The 14,199-nt window shown below is 37.9% G+C and overlaps 1 protein-coding gene across 4 annotated transcripts in view; it reads left to right on the top strand.

Annotated features, from left to right (window-relative positions):
- Window positions 1-14,199, top strand: part of MPP7 (membrane palmitoylated protein 7) — an 86,659-nt gene that overhangs the window by 6,830 nt on the left and 65,630 nt on the right. The window lies entirely within an intron of this gene.

Below are 14,199 nucleotides of genomic sequence, written 5' to 3'. Positions count from 1 at the left end.
GCTGCCTGCTGCTCTGCCCAGGTGGTGAGGCGGTTATAGGCAGCCTCTGAGTCTGCCTCGGAAACAGGGATCTTTTGCGGGAAACGGCTATGGAGCAGTAGGAGAGCTCCTGCTTTGCATGCATAAGGTCCCTGGTTCAGTTCCTGGCATCTCCAGGTCTGGTCCCCTGTTTGGAGGACCAGTGCTGTGACTTGGTTCCTGTGTTGCAATGCCCTGTCATTGCATAGCTTAGGGACAGTTTTGTGGGAAGTGATTCACAAGTGAAATAAAATCGAAAATTCTTTCTAGTAGCACACTAGAAGTGAAATAAGTCCTCCTCAGTGTCCTCCTCGCCTCTTGCTTGCTACATACAGCTTGGGGTTTTGTGAGGAGTTGGAGTAAGGTTTCTGGATTTATCTGGAGTGCAGTTACATTCCTGGTTGTACTATGGACCCAGCAGATACTCTTTATGAAGTGAAAGGTATTGGCAGGTCAAATGTGCTTTACAATACTTGTTATCTAATTCTAGGGGTGTAGGGTGAGAGGCAGTGACTGCTCACTGGAAAGGCGGGTGTACTTGTGCATGTTCAGAATATTAGTCTCCTCTAGCTTGCTTTCTACATGCGAGGGAAAAACATTCATGCTCAAATCTGCTTTACATTCCTTGTTACACTTGCCAAGCAAGATAGGCCAGTATTACAGATAATTTTATTTGCATGCTGCCTTTCCACAGTTCAAACCATGTTCAAGACGGCTTACAACATGGGAAAAAAAATAACATAACGAAAGTAGTCACAAACAATAAATAAAGCATTTTTAAAATACCATTATCTCCATATCACAGATGGGAAGGGAATTTTGGCAGCTGAAAGTATAATTTGAACTGGCAGCTTTCTGGAGTTTGGTTCGTGCTCCTAACCACTACAGTACACAGAACCTGGGTCATGGCTTGGGTAGAGGACATGCCTTGCACCCAGAAGTTCCCAGGTTTGATCCCTGGCATCTCCAGGCTGGATTGGGAGAGGCCTCATCTGAAACCCTGGATAGCTGCTGCCAGTCAGTGTAGACTGAACTCAGGTTCATATCACGGTTTGTTGGGTAGCCCTTGAAAGTTAGTGATGGAATACTAGCAGATTGAGATGTACAGCATGGCCATCTTCAAAAGGAGTTCAGTATATGGTTAAGAAATGATTGATTCTGACAGATCAGAGGCATATTTTGACTCAGAATCTGTAATGGAGTGAGCCATGATTTCTAAGAGCATGGGACTTCTTCCACTGTTAAGTTGAGATTGCATCTTTGATTTACCGAATAACTTCTTGAGTTGCAGTATTTAGTTGATCAAACAGCTTTTTAAATTGTTTGAAAAACTTTGATCAACAAGCAGGTTTAAAAATATTAATTCATGTCTTATTCACATAAGTACAACTCCATGTGTGTTGGGGACTTATATCACCCTGAGAGATAGCCTTTTTATATTTGGTGCCTGGTTGGTAGTTACCTGCATGATGTAAAAAATGATAGTATGCCTCTTTCTTCAGAACTAGTGTTGTTGTCTAATCTACATAAATTTGTATGAATCCATTAATATATAAGTATGATTTTTAAGGTTTCTTTAATTAAATTTTTCAAGCATCATCAGGAGTATATATATATATACACACACACACACACACACACACACACTTGCACAGGGAATGTTTTAATTTAATTTTAAACTGCCCTGCCCCATTTTGTTCATAACTGAAGAACTTTTAAATGTTAAAATCAAATTGAAAATAGCATGTGGTGTGGTAGTGCAAAGACATAACTAAATAGTAGTACTGTACAGTAGCTGTATACCTAGGCCAAAATTTCTGGAAAGTCTGACAACTTCATAAGTCATAAGACTTGTGGGAGGCATACTTTTGTGGCTAAATTACTGTGTGATGTTATGCTATGTATCTAATTCCACGAGTCTAATATAGGTCATCACATCTGAGAGGTGTACTCAGAAGTTTATTTAAAGAACTTTCCAGTGAATTAACCTATGAAGAATATTCAGGTTTTATTAAGGTCTGCTGAACAGGTTTTATTAAGATCTGCTGAACAGGTTGTGGCAAAATTATAAATTACTGTTTATAAATGACTAGGTTTATCTTGAATAAAATACATTAACTTGATTCAGGTTGCAGGTGACAGAATCAAACTTTTTGATATATTTTGATATATTGTAATATAGCAGTTTCAAACTAGAGTCTCAGTTTGACCTTAAAATGAGCATTCTTGAACCAAGGAACTTCAAAGCAAGACTCCAGAGTGGAATGGTTGAATCACAACTTACTGAGAAATTTAATTCTAGCACATGTGGGCACTTTGGTACTGCTAACTCAATGATTTGACTTTATCCCCGGAAGCAAACTCCATTGTCTCTCAAGACAGAAAGATGCAAACAACATCAACTGTTCTTTGTAAATGGCCTCTGTAATTCATTAGGTTTAAGCTTGTAAATTATCACAGTTTGCATGTTCTATATTTCAGTCCTTTATTTTCACTACTTACTTACACACACACCACACCTAACTGAGAATAAAACTTTATGCATATGATAAAGTGAACTCTTGTTCATGAATGCAATTTGTGGCTTGGTATCATGTCCAAATGTGGCAAATGTAATGCCATCTTCAATGTCTGATAATTTAGACTGGATTAAATAAAGTGTATTAAGCACAGGAAGAAAGATAGTTACATTACTTTTGAATGTAATACATTGTATTTTTCTTTAAGTGTGCAAGTTTTATTTCCGTAGCAATACATTATATGCATTGTTTTATTGTACCCACTTAATTACTCATTATTAAGGTGGATTAGTGAAATGATGGTTTAAAATACGAAGGGAAACAAGACCAATTGAGAATACTTCATATTTTTACTATTTTAGAAAAGAACAAGATTGTTAATCTTAGATAACTGGATGCTCAAAATTAATTCAAGTAGTGTTATGATTATGCTCCCTTGTGTCTCACATTCAGTGCAATAATTGCTTTTTTATTACACATATTTCACCCAGATGGCTTAGTGGATGACACCTGTGTTGATTTGCCAGCTCCTTGTCCACAATATCAAGATGTAATATATAAGTACAGTACTTAGACTGTTGTGTTGATGTTTGTTTCACAGATACTTATAAAAAGGCAGCTTTTCTTAAAGAGGGCTGTAGGTTTAATTCTAAGGTACTATCCTTGCATTAAGAGTAGATGTCATTTAATGCAAGTGGGGGTGTAACAGACATGGTAAGGGGGAGAGAAACTATGTAGTTCTGGTAAAACTTCTCCACTAGTGGCTTGTATAAGCATTGGGTGGTGGTGGCATTCTGCTCCAGCAATGTTTGTGCATTTCTCATGACATAGTTATTTTCTATCTACTTAATATCACATATATGCTAATCATTTATTCTCCAAGTGTAGGTTTCTGGAAACTCGTGTAGGTTTGTAGAAGTCCAAATGCCACTTCCTCTTAAGGTCCAGGAAATTTTGCTGAATGGAACACTCTTAACTTTCTTTCCATTTATCTCTAAGCTACTGAACATGAAATTTACAGCATTCCAGCAAACAGTTATAAACATTTATATCCAGTTATTTCACCCAGCAATATAGGAAATGCTGAAGCACTGCAACATTGAAGACGACAAAAAATGTTCATCCAGTCCTTTTAACTGGTCTGATATACAAATTCGATTATCAGCCCACTTCTACAAAGAGTTGCATCTATTTTAAAATCTGGATTACCCACTGTTCAGTAGCCCTGACTACTTTTCTCATTCCTAGGAATCTCTTCACCTATTTACAGGAACTACTACTTCCCCATTCTGCCTATCCTGAAGCAGCCCTACTGTTAACCCAAGGTACAGAATTTGCTTTGTATCCACTTCTGGCTATGCCTCCTTTCCAGGATGCCTTATCAGGAGATGTGAGCCACAAAAATTGTTGCATTTGCCTCAGTCAACAGCACTTAAAATTAAGAGGCATGACTGATTGTAGTAGGGACAACAATGACAGGACTCCTGATGTAGCTTTACAATTAGCTTCATGCCAGATGGGCACAAAGTATTTAGTTTTGAATGGGAGGGACAACTGAAATAAGAGACAAACACACATTTTTTTCACTTAAACTGATGGAATGGTGGGAGCACTTTGTTGCGGGCCAATTGGCAGCTTTCCAAGAGCTGTATTCTGATCCCTGCCTTCCAGTTGTTGGTCTCTGTTCTAAGTACTTGGTCCTTCTGGCTTCTGGGAAACTGACACTTTTCCACACCTCTGCATATGTGCTCTTCTTTGTAGATACTAGTAGATTGCAGTTACAAAGTGATTAGGTACAGCTATAACCCTTGAAGATGAACAGATTAATACAGGACATGTAAATTTATGTTACGTCTGTTACATATGTATTTTCACCTGCTAATAGATGTTACATGGGTTAAGGAACTTTTACCACTAAAATTCACAAGTGAGGTTAACCATATTCTAGATACTTTTCTCTTATGTGGTAACAGGAATTTGCTGTGTCTATTTGCTACTTGAAACATTTTTTGATGGAGGGTTAAAGTTTAGTAGTGTGCATACTGGGTGGGTGGCCAGTATAAAAGTACAGCAGTCCTATTGCTTTATTCTGTATCCAGGGCAGCTGTCTACCAGCTCCACCTGGTACGCAGGCTGAGACCCTACCTGCCCGCGGACTGTCTCACCAAAGTGGTGCATGCTCTGGTTATCTCCCGCTTGGACTACTGCAATGCGCTCTATGTGGGGCTGCCTTTGAAGGTGACCCGGAAACTGCAATTAATCCAAAATGCGGCAGCTAGACTGGTGACTGGGAGTGGCCGCCGAGACCACATAACACCGGTCCTGAGAGATCTGCATTGGCTCCCAGTACGTTTCCGAGCACAATTCAAAGTGTTGGTGCTGACCTTTAAAGCCCTAAACGGCCTCGGTCCTGTATACCTGAAGGAGCGTCTCCACCCCCATCATTCAGCCCGGACACTGAGATCCAGCGCCGAGGGCCTTCTGTCTGTTCCCCCACTGCGAGAAGCAAAACTACAGGGAACAAGGCAGAGGGCCTTCTCGGTAGTGGCGCCCGCCCTGTGGAACGCCCTCCCATCACAGGTCAGGGAAATAAACAACTACCTGACATTCAGAAAAAACCTGAAGGCAGCCCTTTTTAGGGAAGTTTTTAATGTTTGATATTGTTGTATTTGGTTTCTGTTGGAAGCCGCCCAGAGTGGCTGGGGAGATCCAGCCAGATGGGCGGGGTACAAATAATAAATATTATTATTATTCTTATTATATACATAGTCTGTTCCCTTGGTCATAGTGTTTTACATACAAACCCCCTTGACACACTATCATTCATTTCATTGAAGGAAGCAGATTCTTTTGAACTGCATCATTTGTTAGCCTTGTTAGGGCAACAGGTGGGTTCTTCATGTGCCCATGATAACATCTATTGCTAAGGGGGCAGGGGGAGACTTCTCAACATTTGAAGGAACTTTGCTAGTATCCTAATTTATTCCTAGAGTGAAGTGGGAGTTTTCTGTCTATCATAAATATGCACATAGTGTGTACTTGGACAATACTTTTTAATGTGAGTTTATACAGGTTTTCTTGTTAGCAGATTTCAGTGACGTATTCATACAATGCATGATTTTCTGTTGCAATGTCCTTCAAAAGTAGTGTTTCAGGGCAATTTCACCAACAGGCATGTATGTTTTCTTCTCCACTCTCATCCACACTAGTCCTCACCCCTACTGCTCATCCTGCACATGTGCACATACTTCCGCAGTTGAATTAAGAGCACTTGTAGTGCAATCCTAACTATGTTTACTCAGAAGTGAGCTCTGATGAATTCAGTGGCAGTTTGTTGTTGTCATTCAGTCGTGTCCGACTCTTCGTGACCCCATGGACCAGAGCACGCCAGGCACCCCATCCTCCACTGCCTCCCGCAGTTTGGCCAAACTCATGCTAGTCGCTTCAAGAACACTGTCCAACCATCTCATCCTCTGTTGTCCCCTTCTCCCAGGCAAATGAGGTTAAGATTGCAACATTGAGCTATAGCCGTTCCCATCTGCTTGGAAACATCTCTCCATACCCCCCATACCACAAGTTTATATATATATATAAATGTGGGGATGACAACACAATGCTAGTTCTTTCCCTCATTGCAAAAACAGCAAAGATCCAAGGGGAGGAGGATAAGTTGCTTGCATGCCTTATGATGCAGACATGGCCACGACTGTCCTACCAGTCATGAAGTAACCCTCTACTTTCTTTCAAGACATGAAATGAAAGTTGAAGGGAGGCAGGGATGCTTGCCATCCCACTTCTGGATGACAATTTATATGAATGGAGGGTGTGGTGTGGTAGGGAAAAGAATCTAAGAATTAGAATGGAGACTTGAGGAATCTGGATAATCTGGAAGTCCAGAATACTGACAGACCACACCCACCACAACATTACAGGACTGGTGGTAAACAAGTGATGGAACTAAGCACCGAGTTTTATAAAAAAGAAAAATGGATTATCCCCAAAATGAAAATAATAATAATAATAATATGGGAAGCATTGCAACATTGTCTGAAAGCACTGTGAAAAAACAAGGAATGGGGAAGAAAGATGGACAAAACTTGACAGTATGGGTGCAGGATGGGTTTTTTTTTTTTGTAAATGACCATCACATACACCTTCCTTACGCATATTAGAATAATGATTTGCTTCGTTCTGTTGGTGCATTAGTTGTTTTTGCGTAAAGAACTACAGTTATTCTTTTTAAAAAGATAAGAATAATCGTGTGACTTACTCTATTCCAGCAAGAGGGAATACGCAACATTTCAAACTCCTGGTTCTCAATACTGGGAAAGTATTTAGAAGCTGGTTTTTCCAGTTGTCTTGAATGGGAGTGCCCCTCATATTACAAGGAAAAGTAATGACTTGCCATTATAATGTGTTGCAATAACAAAAGATAGAAACCATATTTATGTAACTGTGTTCCAAACATTGTTCTAAAATATCAACAAGGATTCAATGTATAATCTTGAAAGGACAGTTTAAGGTCACGCCAGAGTAATAATGTTTGAATTCAAGCAGTCTGCATGGTGTTGACTACTTAATAATAACTACAATAATTAGTATTTACATAGTACTGCTGAGTGTTCAGAGTGATTCACATACATTGCCTTGTAACCCTTACAACTGTATAATTATGCCTGTGGCATAATTCTGATGTCATGTCAAATCTTTTTTCTTTTTTCTTTGCAAAGCTTAACAATGGCTTGATGTGACATTGGAACTGGCAAACCATGATTTTTATCACCCTTGACAGAGTTGGGAATGCCAAGTAAGATAGAAACAAATACATCTAAGTATATTTTGCTAGTTTTCCTCAAAGAATGCTTTGCACCCTGCTCTCGCTGTTGGTTCCTTGAATCTGACTGCTTCCAATGCACGATCAAGAGACCAACAATCCACCCTGTTGAAAGACATATATTAGGACACAAAAGTAACCATGACAACAACTGAAATACTGTACAAATATCTACCTGTAGACCTTTCATCTGCTGTGTTTAGCCTGTAGCCCCACTTACCTAGTTTCCAAATACATAATGTTCCATATTGAGGATAGCACATATTATGTCTCATGTATTTTGTGTGATCTAGGTATTTTCCTTGGTGGTCTTGATGCTTATTTGATAAGTCTCCACCCCATTCTGGATTGCAATATAAAATGAGTTCAGTAACTTCACATCATTAACATTGGGTGTGCAGCAGACTTGGGATAGCCAAGATGTCCTGGATGTCTTGACACTTTTGCTGCTTCCTTCCAGAATTCTTGGACCTTGAAGGACAAGCATGCTGAACCATGGGCAGATAATAGAAACACATGTCTTTTGTCTGATGAAAACTATATTTAGGATATTCCAGAATCTTCTGAAGGGGGCAGTTTTCAACCAGTTGCATTGCTAGGTTGCCTTTTACCAACTGTGACTGGTTCTACAGCTGCGGCCACTCTTGGACTGGGAAAGTCTTGCCACAGTAGTTCATGTGTTGGTTACTTCAAGACTGGATTTCTGAAATGTGCTCCATGTGGAGCTTCCCTCACACTTGATCTGGAAGCTGCAGTTGGGGCAGAATGCTAGCTAGGATAAGACGTGTGAATTGGGGTTTGCCCCAGTTCTTGATATGGTTAATGCAAACTATGATTAAGTTTGACATCTGAACTGAGTTTCTGATCTAGCTCCTTTCAATTTATTGACTTCTAAAACAGCATGGCTACCTTCTATTTTGGTAATTTAATTCTGTTACTGTTATATATGGGTGCTAGATAAACATACATTGATATTCACAGTATGCATAATAAAATACAATAATTATGAAAATGTAACAGGCTAATGAAAAACAGGATTAATAGGTAGAGCTAACAAAAAATCAAGTGATTCTTGGCTTTGCATCGGTATTGTTTTAGAAGTCAAGGCTACATTGCTTGAAACAATTTAATTTGCAGAAGGTTTCTTCTGTTATATAGGCTGCACAGTGAATTAACAGTACCATCTGTATTTGACATGTGAAACCTTGTACTATGGAGTGTTGGATTGGCCTGTATTTCAGTTGGCGCAGTGAAATGTGATGTGTGTCTTGTGTGTTGTAGCATAGTTCAGCTTATGCTGATTTTCTCTTGAATTTGATAGTAGTTATGATCATGTTCTGTCCTCTCAGTTGCTGTTGTCAAAGAAGTGTAAGTTGAACTGGTGCACAATGAAATAACAGGCAGCTCTGTTTATTCTGAGCTGTTACTAGAGAGAAAAGGTTTATACAAGAAACAGCTACATAGTGCCAGCAAAAGGAGTATTCTTTTGCCTTGAATTGTAAAGTTATGATACTTTGTAAACTACAGAAGGCTATATCACGAGGTGGAATATTAATGAAAGCTTCAAGCTTTCTTTCTGCTCAACAGAATTAGGCAATAAATATAGTATATAGAGCCCTCATCTTACCAACAAGGCTTGTCATACTACGGTAAAATTCCTAAAGTGTGAATTAATGTTTAGCTACCAATTTAAAAGTCAATATGATAGTATTGCAGAAGCAGAATTAAGCTTTAGCTTACTACTGGGAGATGTATGTTTTGCTAAATGCTTGTTGTTCCTTGTCTGACTGACATTTAGAACAGCATGTAGAGAATATTGTATCTCACTGATATTTTGCTTCATGTTGGGAGCTGTAGGATGTCTTTTGCAACTTGCATAAGATTTCTTTTAATTCTCTCTTAAGTCTCTAACTATTTCTTCCAATTTTTGTTGGAATGAAAATCTGTGTTCTGATACTCTCATTTGAAATAGGTTATTTGTGTTCTTTCATTTGTGAGGATTTTAACAGGCTGGATAACCTGCATGGTACCTGCATGGATAACTTGTGGGGTACCTGCATGATATTAAGCAGTTGGGAAGATACAACAATTGTTGCTTCAGTTGCTTCTTTAAGCTACTGAAGAGATCTCTAATCTAAGACGAATATTCAGAGTTACAATAGTACTGTAGTCCTGTTGTAAGGAGAATATGGAATTTGCTTGATACTGGTTGTTACTGATCTTATGCTAATGACTGTATGAATCTTGAGGTGGGGAAGTTATAAGGAACCATTGGTTTGGCTATTAAGGACCACAATTGGAAGGAGCTTGTCAGTATGCTGCACTTGGTAGTCTCTCTCCTCCCCACTTCCCTAGTAAGGACTTCATATTGTGTCTCTAGTCAGAATACTTAGTTTTAGCTTGCTCTATGAAATGTTTTCACTTTCTGCTTGGACTCTTAAAGATAAATTATTTTACTTACTTGAAATCAGGATGCAAAGGTCCCTTTTCTGATGGTAATTCTGATTGCACTGGGAGCAGTGTAATGATAGTAAAAGTATTCTATTTAAATTGATTAAGAGCTATACTGTATTGGATTATAATAGTTCCATCCCATGCTACTCAAGTTGTTTAGTAATTCAACTGTTGACTGAAAAATGCTGGAATGGCTTTTTCCGCCTCCAGGGAATGGAGTGGGTGGGTTGTTTTCTCCACTGTTTTTTCAGCAAGTGTCAACTGATGATAGATCTTTGGCAGCCTAGTTTGTCTCTACTCTCAAATAGCTATCTGCATATACAGCCAAGATTGCTGTTGTATGCAAATGAAAATGGTTGTCCTTCCTGTATTAATATGAGATCCTGCCTATAAAACCTTTCATCTTTCCCACTGCTGCATTTGTTGCCCACCCCAGCATTCCTGATCATGGCTAGATGCACCCTGCCAGGTTACTAGGCTGCCTCCATGGTTGCCACCTCTTCTCTCCTATCCCTTGAAGCAAATTTCCAGATTTCCCCCTTCCCAAAATCAATACTTTACAGGAGAGGGGGTGGGGAGAGAGAGTTGGCAACTGACTACTAGATAATTTAAATGTGTTGACAAGGACATGAAAGTTTTGAGTACATGGACATACTCTTTTTACCCAGCTTTCAACATAAGGGATTTGTTTCTTGCCTCTGTCATTCTAAAGGTCTAAATGGTTGCAGTGGAACAACAAACTAAATGCTTACAGCATGATGGTAAATGGCATGTTGTACAATGATATTTTACAACTTGTTCAGTTGTAAGTTGACATTGCTATATTTTTTTATAAAGCATACAAAATTATTTGAGGTTTGTTGGTAAGATTTTAAAATTATCAGCTTTGGTGTTAATGACATTTGAAGGGAAGACCTCCAGATAGCAAAAAGGAAGTTAATAATGAAGATCAGCCAAGTTGTGGTAAACTCTCAGCAACTGAACTAGTGCCAAATAAAAATCAGAGATTAGAAAGTGAATACGTTAACAGTGCATAGTCTCTTCACTATAACCTTTAAGATGGTCCACCCACAGAGACTTATGACATCCAAGGGACTTCGGAATGCTCTGCAGGATTTCTCAGGAGCCAGAGCTGGCAATCCTCTTAAGGCCTTGCTTTCTTTTTTTTTTTTCAAAGTTTTTATTGCTTTTATTAATTACATCAACGAATTCACATAAAATTAAACATAATTCCATGACTTATTGCAAACAATTATGTATTCAAATATTTTCTTTATGTATCCCTATACTCTGCCGAGTATTGTGACTTCCCTCCCTTCCATCCCTGGTTTTCAGTCTTCTCCTCATTCTCTCGCTTTAATTATTGTTCATTCCCCATATGTACATTCTTAATTTGTTCTTATCTACATCTGTTATCGAATATTTTCACATTGCAAGTATTTTGTTAAATCCTGTTGGTGTTATCGTTTTATTACCAGACTTTTTTAAATACTCAATAAATTTACTCCAATCTGTTGTGACCTTTTGGTCTCTCTGGTTTCTTATCCTTCCTGTTAGTCTAGCTAATTCCAAGTATTCTAATAATTTGTTTCGCCACTCTTCAATTGTAGGTAAGTCCGGCGTTTTCCATTTTTGGGCCAGCAAAATTCTTGCCGCCGTAGTAGCATAAAGGAATATCTTTTGGTCATTCTTTATGATGTCACTTCCCATTAATCCTAATAAAAAGGCTTCGGGTATTTTGTGAAAGGTATATTGCAACATCTTTTTTAGCTCATTATATATTGCTTCCCAGTATTGCTTTACTTTCTCACACCCCCACCACATATGGAAGAAGTCCCCATCTTTCATCTTACACTTCCAACATTTCTTATTTCCTGTTCTATACATTTTGGCTAATTTGGTTGGGGTTATGTACCAGCGGTATAACATTTTCATCAAATTCTCTTTTAATACTGTACATGCCGTAAATTTAATGGTATGATTCCATAATTTCTGCCATCTATCATACTGAATGTTATACCCCAAATCCACCGCCCATTTTATCATGGCCTCTTTCACAAATTCATCTTTTGTGTACCACTCTAATAAGTAATCATACATTTTGGTCAGCAATTTCCCTTTCCCTTCCACAATCTCCATTTGAAATTTAGATTTGCTTTTTTCAAAGCCGCCTTTTCTTTTGTCCTCCTTAAATATTTCATTCACTTGATGATATTGTATCCATCCAGTCATTTTATCCATTACGGCCTCATAAGGTTTTAACTTCCATCCTTTATCTGAATCTACCAATAGGTCTTCATATGTAATCCAGATCCCTGCCATATTTACTTTTTTTACTGTCAGGATCTCTGTTGGGGATAACCATTTTGGCGTCTTCCTTTCTAATAAGTTTTTATATCTTTCCCAGACTTCGTACAAGGATTTTTTAAATACATGTGTTAAGAAATCTTTATGAACTTTAACTTTTTCCCTCCACAGATACGCATGCCACCCAAACCTGTTGTTAAACCCTTCCAGGTCCAATATGTCTGTATTTTCCAGCAAGATCCATTCTCTCACCCATATTAGGCATGAGGCTTCGTAATATATTTTCAGGTCTGGTAATCCAAAGCCTCCTCTTTCTCTCCTGTCTACTAATATTTTTTGTTTTATCCTAGGCCGTTTTCCTTGCCATATAAATGTGGATAATGTTTTTTGCCATTCTTTGAAAATTTTTGTGCCTTTAATTACTGGTATCATTTGAAAGAAAAACAATAGTCTAGGTAACACACTCATTTTGATAGCTGAGATTCTTCCCCAAAATGACAAGTTCAATCTTCCCCACACCTCTATATCTTTTTTAATTTCTTTCCAGATTGGTAAGTAATTATCATTAAATAAATTTATGTTTTTCGCTGTTAGATTAATACCAAGATATTTTATCTGTTTAACCACTGACAGTCCAAATTTTTTTTCTAGCTCCTCACTTTCAGTTCTATTCATATTTTTAACCAGCATTTTTGTTTTTCTTTTGTTCAATTTAAATCCTGCCAATTCTCCAAATTCCTCTATTTTTTCCAACATTTCTATAATGCTCTCTTGAGGTTCCTCCAATGTAATTACCAGGTCATCAGCAAACGCTTTGATTTTAAATTCTTTCTTTCCCACCTTAATACCTTTAATTGTGTCGGTATCTCTTATTTTGTTTGCTAATACTTCTAGAACCATAATAAACAGAAGTGGTGAGAGTGGGCACCCCTGCCTGGTGCCCTTTGTGATATTGAATGTCTTTGATAGTGCATTGTTAATAATTAGTTTTGCTTTTTGCTCACTATATATTGCACTAATTCCTCTCAGAAAGTTCCCTCTGATTTCCATCTTCTCCAAGGTCTTCTCCATGAATATCCACGACACGTTATCAAATGCCTTTTCGGCGTCTATGAAGATTAAAGCAGCTTTTTTATTTATTTTCATTTCTAGATACTCAATTATGTCTACTATGGTTCTGATATTTTCTTTCATTTGTCGCCCTGGTAGGAAACCTGTTTGGTCTTTATGTATTACTTTGTTTACCACTGTTTTTAACCTATTAGCCAAGATGTTTGTAAAGAGCTTATAATCTAAATTTAACAGAGAAATTGGGCGGTAGTTTTTAACATCAAGTAAGTCCGTATCTTGTTTTGCGATCAATGTAATATACGCTTCTTTCCAAGAATTTGGAATTTGTCCTTTCCTTAATATGTTATTCATAACTTCCAGTAATGTTGGGCTTAGCTGGGCTGTCAAATCTTTATAATACCTTGCCGTCAGTCCATCTGGACCCGGGGCTTTCCCTATTTTTAAATCTTGGATTACCTGCTGTAACTCTGAGGATGAAATTGGTGTATTCAGAAATTCTTGATCTTCCTTTGTAATCTTCTTCACATTCTGGTTATTTATGTATATACTCATCTTTTCCTCCTCCTCTTGCCCTTTCTGATATAAGCCAGAATAGTAATTTAAAAAAGCTTCTTCTATATCTTTTCTTTTTTCTGTTATTTTATCATCTTTCCTGATTTTATTTATTGTGTTTTGTCTCTGTCTCTTTTTTAACTGCCACGCTAGCAGTTTGCCTGTTTTGTTAGCATATTCAAAGTTTTTTTGTTTATTCCATTTCATCTTCCATTCGATTTCTTGGGTCACTAACATTGAATATTGTGTTTGTAATATTTTGATGCTTTGTTTTAGCTCTCTATCTTCAGGGTTATTATTTAACTGTTTTTCTTTTTCTAATAGCATTTTCTCTATTTCCTCTTTTTTCTTTTCTCTTTCCTTCTTTTTTATGTTATTTTGCAAGATCAAGAAGCCCCTAAGGACTGCTTTACTTGCATCCCACACTATGTTTATATCTGTTCC

The sequence above is a fragment of the Lacerta agilis genome, chromosome 12 (genome assembly GCF_009819535.1).
Source record: "Lacerta agilis isolate rLacAgi1 chromosome 12, rLacAgi1.pri, whole genome shotgun sequence".
Classification (NCBI taxonomy): domain Eukaryota; kingdom Metazoa; phylum Chordata; class Lepidosauria; order Squamata; family Lacertidae; genus Lacerta; species Lacerta agilis.
Note: the sequence above shows the minus strand (reverse complement) of the source record. Positions and strands in the feature narration are given on the sequence as shown.